Source organism: Sinohyriopsis cumingii, chromosome 6, assembly GCF_028554795.1.
Source record: "Sinohyriopsis cumingii isolate HCF-2022 chromosome 6, ASM2855479v2, whole genome shotgun sequence".
Lineage (NCBI taxonomy): Eukaryota > Metazoa > Mollusca > Bivalvia > Unionida > Unionidae > Sinohyriopsis > Sinohyriopsis cumingii.
In genome coordinates, this window is record NC_142966.1 from 35886085 (window position 1) to 35893855 (window position 7771).

Genomic DNA, 7771 nt, shown 5'->3' on the forward strand with positions numbered 1-7771 from the left:
CACCTGCAGCCATTCTCTGAAGGCAAGATTAATGAATAATTAATTATACAGTAATCAAATATACATATGATAATTTTTTATGTTACAATGTACAACTCAAAACTTTAGGGACAATCATTTTGAAGGCCTTTTGATATCCTAGACCGCGCCAAAAGAGTTAAACAAATCCTGGTAGAGGCCAAACGTCTTAGTGGTCATAGTGGTCAGATTTGAAATTATATGAGTGCCATAGTGTCACTCAAAAACCATTTGAATTTGAAAATTATACTTTGCATTTATTAAAATCATAGAAGTTTATAAACTCTAGTGTGTATTGCAAGTGTGTTTTCTGTCTATATCCTTATTACACATGCCAGTTTAATGCCATGTTGCCAGAATCGTTTTTATATATCTACAACCATTTTGTAATGTTATAGGACATTCGCTGAAACATTTTGAGCCAATTATAATTGTCCATATATTTGACACTTCTGCATACATTTAGCGAAGTTTCACGTGTTTTTTCATCTTTCAATATTTGCACGTGTCAAAAGTTATTTCTCAGTTTGTTTTGCCTAATCTCTTTGAAATAAAGGTTTCATTTATCAACATTACGAATATTGATACGATATGTACTTCCGTGAAACATACCTATTGCTGCTAATTACTCTAAATACTGTAGCACTGCTCATTGTAAATCTGATAACAAAAGTTCGTGTGTACGCCACAGAAATACAAGATACAACCATAAAAGACCAGTGAGACGGATTAAACAGTATTGAACATATGAACCAACACCCAATACATATATATAATCCAGCCTGAGAGGCTAGAATAATCTGTCCATGTGTGCGTATGTATGTGATGAAAGGTCTGTGTTTGTGTATCTGTGTATGTGTGTGTAATTGTTAGGTGTTACCTCACAGTCTCCTGTTTCGTGGCCACCTGTGTCCAGGATGTTATCCGCTTAAACGTGAGCGTTATCGTGAAAAGGTTGCTAACATTCGCTGGGAAGGATAGGAGGTAATACTAGTAACATGATCAGGTAAGTAGTTGTTGAGAAACATATTGTGGGTCCACTTGAACCCGGTCCTCGCCTCTACCACTATGACATACTTAGCCCGGTGCATGTTAACCACCTAAAAATTTTGTCCGCGGTGGTATTTGCATCCCCAAACACGTTACGTGTGTGATCCGGTAATGAGCGTAAAGCATATGTGTCAAACTCAAGGCCCGCGGGCCACATCAGGCCCGGCGTACAATTATATCAGGCCCGAGAGGTCTTGACCGGCGTACAATTATATCCGGCCCGAGAGAGAATTTTAGGCTATGGTGTTTCCCAATGCACACTTTGCTGAAAAATTTAGCTTACTTCGCGCCGAGTTCGCACGGCGCTTTAGTGACTTTGAAGCACAGAAAAGTAATTTCGAGCTGTTTCGTAACCCATTTGCCATAGACGTGGAAACTGCACCTGTAAATTTGCAGATGGAGCTAATAGAGCTGCAGTGTGATGGGACACTAAAGGCAAAGTACGACACTGTGGGGCCTGCACAGTTCACTCGTTTCATTCCTGAAGAGATGCCCCAGCTTCGTCTACATGTGGCTCGAACCTTGAGCATGTTTGGTAGCACATATCTGTGTGAGCAGCTGTTTTCTGTGATGAAGATTAACAAAACATCACACAGGAGTCGTGTCACTGATGAACACTTGCAGTCTATCATGAGAATCTCAATGACACAGAACATTACTCCCAACATAAATTAACTTGTAGCCAAGAAAAGATGCCAAACATCCAGCTCTGACAAATTGGCATAAGAGCGAAAATGGGTATGCCAATGATTTTTTATTATTAAAACTTTTTTCTGTTTTAATTTATATTAATGTTTAAAAAAGGTTTAATTTTCCGCTTATTGAATGTTTATCCTGTTCGGCCCGCAACCTTACGTGTGATTTGAGTTTTGGCCCGCTGAGCGATTGAGTTTGACACCCCTGGCGTAAAGTATCATTCGGATGTCATTGTCTCAAGAGCTCCAGTCGGGCCAAAATACCATCGTTTCATACATACAATGTTGTCATCGTAGAAACGTAATTCAGCAGAGTGTACTAGTTCAGCTAGGCCGGGCCCTTGTTATATTTGATAGGATTATATGGTAATCTTGGAATGACTGCTAGTATTTCACTTATGAAACATGTGTTTTTCATTGGAACATGGTAAAACATTAATATCGGTTATATGAATAACTGCGCCCAAATATATCATTATTATAAATACAAACACTTGATGGCTTGAATGAGGAAGGCTATTGACACTGCTATGCAACGGTAGGTTTATGGTGGTTCAATGTATTTTAGATAGTCATTTAATACCGTATGCCATCACTTCGCATGTGTGTGTGTGTGTGTATGTGTGTGTGTGTGTGTGTGATTTGGACCATTTTTTTAACGTAGCTTTAACAATTTTTCAGTCATATCTCTACGATGTCTGCAGTGTGGCAGTTTATAGGGATGTCTAGCACTGGGAAATCATGCTACAGACATGAAGCATGGTGTCCCACCTAGTCACATTATCCTGACACCAGGCCGACCAGTCCTAACACTGACCTCTTAATGCTGATCGTCTAGCGAGTAGCTATTAGTACCATTTTTGTAAGCCTTTGATATGACCCACGAACCCCGCTTCCGATGAGGCCACCGGAGCGGTCAGTAGTAGTAGCAGTAGTAGTAGTAGTAGCAGTATTAGTAGAAGCAGTAGTAGTAGCAATACCACATATTTTTTATTGACAAACATAATCATCATGGTTAAGAATTCCTTAATACTGAATATAGTTTACTTCTGAATAAGGTTGCTGAAGAAATCAATACAATTGTATATTCGAATTATTAAGTCTAATACATTGTGCTCTAGCCTAAACGCACTGGGATTACATTCATCATTACCTAAATGTAAACAGAAGCGAAAAAAGAAACATTGTTTCAAAGTTGGCCGGCGTAGAACAGGAAGAAGAATTCCATGAGTCTAACTTATTTCGGCTCAACAATTTATAAAAAATTCGACCATTGAATTAGATAGCCTAATTCAAATCCCTATTAATTAGTGAACCTTTTTGTCAACTATCCAAGAGAAACATCTGCGTATTACATTATTCAATGCCCAGTCAGTAGGACCACCGGAAAAGCGCACAGAAATAGTTAATTTTATTAACGACCAGAATAAACATGTCTAAAAACATTAGGCGATGAGCCCAAGTGTGCGGATCTAACTCCCACTGGTTACTCCATCATGTCGTTTCCCCGTAACTCTCGCGGAGGTAGAATTGCTGTCATCACAAAGAACTCCATTATCAAACGTCTTCACCACACCACAACATTCAATTTCGACCACACATCGTTTGAACTAGTCTAAACAACACTCACACTGGAGCAAAGGTCAGTCCATTTTCTTTGCCTATACCTCCCTCCTCGTAGTAGAAAAAAAACAAGCTTGCTGAATCTCTCTTTCTGGAGCAGCTTACGAATCTCCTGAAGTATGGAAATTCGATAGGTGGCAACCTGATTATTCTTGGAGATTTCAACTTTCACTTTGACTGTCCCGGAAACCCAAACACATCAAAAGGCATAGATTCCATTAATGTTTTCAACCTCAAACAGTAGTTAAATAACCCACCCATAAACATGGTCACATTTTAGACTGGATTCTTCATAGACCTGATGATACCAGTATACGGTCCTCCCTAGTATCCCATGACCTTGCATCAGATCACCTCTGCATTATATGCCATCTTGACGTATCAGTCCCTAACCCTCCACCTTTTTCTGCTACTAAGAGAAACCTCCGTATGATAAATAGAGCCAAACTAATGCACGACATCCAAGGAAAAAGATCATGGAAAGTTCCAGCTGCAAAGAGCTCTTCCAGATTACTAACAAGCTTCCTTCTCTCCAGTCGACCTTCCGGACATGTTTGCAAATTTCTTCCGTGACAAAGTACAAACCATTAGAGTTAAGCTTGACACCACACTTTCAATTGACTCGTCGTCACCATACAGTTGGGATACAGAATTTGAACGGCAACCATTAGCAACATTTGAACCTGTCTCTATGGATTTCGTACGTGCAATCCTGGAAGAGTGCACCAAAGTCAGGTTGAACTTGATTCAATTCCAACATCACTGCTGCTTGAGTGATTAGATCCAGTATTGCCTTTACTAACTGGTGTTATTAATACCTCTCTCTCATCCGGAGAATTCCCATCATTTTTCAAAACTGCCATTGTAAAGCCTCTGCTGAAGAAACCAACACCATAACCATAATGATTTAAATAACTATCGCAAAGTTTCTAATCTCCCATTCATATAAAAATCTTAGAAAAGGTTGTTCTATCCCAGCTTTCATCTGATCTGAATTCAAATAGTCTTTTTTAGCAATGTACAATCTGCATATCGCCCTTGCCATAGTACTGGAACTACTCTTTTAAAAGTAGTTAATGACATTCTGTCTGCGTTGCATAGCGGAAAGATTACAGTCCTCATCCTCCTTGATATGTCTGAAGCATTTGTCACAATAGACCATGATATATTAATTCACCGTCTCCAGCATGTATTTGGCATTCATGATACAGCCATACCGTGGTTCAAGTCCTACTTGGTCAACAGGACACACATTGTATCTGCAAATCGAATACACTCCAGCCCTGTTCTATTCATTATATACACTCAGTCGCTCTCAAGTGTCATAGATCATCATCCAAAGTCTCACCAGTTGTACGCTGATGACACCCAAATATACAAATCTAGCCACCAAACTGAAGTTGATGCTACCATCCAAGGTGTAGACAGGTGCATTTCTGATGTGAAATCATGGATGACATGTAACAAGCTGCAGATGAATGATGACAAAAATGAGGCCATTCTGAGCACAACACAAAGACTTTCTCATTCACATCCTTTACCTCAAACAATAAATGTCAGCAACACCAACATTAAGTTCACACAGTCAGTACGAAACCTAGGTGTTACTCTGGACAGCACTCTCACACTGCACCAACATGTCATGAACATATGCAAGGCTGCATATTTTGAGCTGAGAAGTATCAGCTCAATTCGCAAATATCTTTCAGTTGATGCCATTAAAATACTTGTGTGTTCATTAGTACGTTCAAGACTGGACTATCGTAACTCAATTAGGTCTGGTTCATCTCAATATCTGCTCCAAACAACTTCATAAAGTTCAAAACATAGCTGCTCGGATCATGCTTAAGAGTACCACGATCGGAGAAAGAGAGAAGTTACCAGAAATATTAGGTACGTAACCACTCCTTTTAGAGAAAAAGAAGATTAATACTTTCCTCACTTTAAAAAAAAATGCTGAAAGCGCGAAAGGTCTTCAGCATTGAACTTTATTACTACAAAGTGTACTTATTGGCCAAGTGTACTCTTCACTGTTGGTACAACACAGTTCTGATTATTAAAAAATGATTTTGAAGGGTTATCAGTCTGAGGCATACAGACAGCGGTTTTAAGAATTATAGAAAAGAGACAAACTAATGTCAAATATGCAAGGGAAAAGGAACAACTATTCGAGGAGCTCAGCCAAGAAGATTGATCAATATTACGATAACCTCAGATATCTTCTATTAATTAAAGAGGTAAAGAACAGCGTCCATAGGGATGCCAAGACCTATCTTGATGAGCGACAAAAAGGTCGAAACTTTTCAAATGTTGCTCGCACAACTGATGATTCTTCTTTGGTTCACAAAGTTTCACTTGTCAATGAGTCTTCGTTTTAACAGCTGTTTGGTAAAAATAACAATATCTGTCTCATACGAGTATTTCCAAATCTCAGTCTGACATACATTTGTAGAAATCAAACTAAAAATAAAGATGATCAGAAATCCTTATCTCTTCATATGTTCAGCTCTTGCAAGGATAAAGCTTATACTAGTTTTGATAACTACAGGCTGATAAATAAGTAACAGAATAAAGACTATTTCAAATGTTCTTATTTCGAAAAGGTCTTGGTTAAGGTCCTGTTAAAACAAACCCTACACTGGTAAAGTAAAATAACTAGTCGGATTGTATGTCGGAGAATTATAAATCATTCATGTCGAAAGGTTCTATATCATTTATTGACGAGTCTCCCAAGCTTGTCCCATTTAAAATATTGAGTATATGGAAGCTTTTCATAGTCCACAGTCTCTTTTGTTCGGTAATTTACTTTTGTCTGAGGGGGCGCCAAGTTGCCGGGTGGTCTAAAGTGCTCACCGTTACGGATCACTGCCATCTCACCTCTGGCTGCGTGGGTTCGAGTGGCGGGTTCGGCATATGTGAGTATGTGAGAAAGCTTGGCAGTAGCTTCTCGTGGGTCGGTAGTTCTTTATGGGTTTTTTCCGGGTTGTTCCTCCACCATTAATACTGGCCGCCACGTATAGTCTATCTTGTGCTGAAAAATGGAGCAGCAGAGAGGCGAACAGACTCTAATTGACTCACCCTCGAATTGCAAAAATAAGCCTTCCTGAAAATCGCAACAAAAAGATCGCAAAAAGAGATCGTGGTGACTGGTGCCGAGACAACACCCTCGCTGTTGCTATCAATTAAAATCGTTGTTATATCAAATCATGGCCAACATTGGCGAAGCGTATACCACCAGACTAGCTCGAGAACGAGAAGAAGCAATAAAAAAGTATATAGCACTAAGAGATGAAGTTAAGGAAAAACTACAAGCAAGACAGGAATCTTAAGCTGAGTACGCAGAAGGTACATAACAATTATTTACTGAGGAGGGTCTTCTTCCAGTACTAAAACGAACAGAACAAATTTTACCGGAACTTCCAACTAAAATAGCCGCCGCACAACCTCAGCCTGAAGGTGCTATTGGTGGAAGACCAAAGGAGAAAAAGGGAATTATTTTAAAGAAAACTTTACTGACAATTGTCTAAAAGTAATATAAAAACAGAATTTTGATGATATGCATGATATAGCCGCTTTTGGTAATTTTGCTGCTTCAAGTTATCATTCAAGAAAAGATTTTTTAAAACCCGAATACGTTAAAGGAGTAACTAATAAAGTATGGTGGGATTGGTTGTTTAAAATAAGACGAAATGCTGATCGTATTGAGGTGCAAGAAATAGAGTATAAAGGTTTTTGGATAGGATTAAACCAATATGATGGATAAATAAAAAATCAACAAAATGAAATAGAGCAAGAAGAAAGAGAAAAACAAAAACGTCAACGAGAACGGAGACTAAGAAAAAGAAAACAAAAAGAAAAAGAAGAACAAAAAATAAAAAAATAAAAAAGTAATATAAAAATATGCACCGACAACTTCCCAAGCAAAATATTTCCATTCCTTCACTTCCTCCACCTTCGCAACAACTTCCTCCACCTCCGCAACAGGAAGAAGTATCGACTGAAGATTATTATAAACTACTATATGGAGAACCTACAAAAGAAGAATTTTACGATGCACCTACTGGAAGTGGATTTACAGGAAGTTATCTTGTTACTTGTCCTAACAACATCATCAATGACGTGCAACGACTAGAAGTTCTCATAGAAGGAAAACGAGCTGGTAATAATTCTCCGGAAATAATCAATGATGCAGCTGATATTGGTCGACGATTATTTCAAGGCGGTATCATGGATATTAATGCTTATCGATCTCTTATTGATGAAATCGTGGACGGCTACTACAGCGATTAAACGAATAACTAACAAATAAGATGATTATACACAACAACGGTCACCGCAGACCCGAGATTGCCAGTGTAGTAAATTCACTATTACCCGTTTACAGC

General features: G+C 38.7%; 1 pseudogene; it reads left to right on the forward strand.

Annotated features, from left to right (window-relative positions):
• The first annotated feature begins 1308 nt into the window (after window positions 1–1308).
• Window positions 1309–1743, forward strand: LOC149796715 (general transcription factor II-I repeat domain-containing protein 2 pseudogene; annotated as a pseudogene).
• The last annotated feature ends 6028 nt before the right edge of the window (window positions 1744–7771 follow it).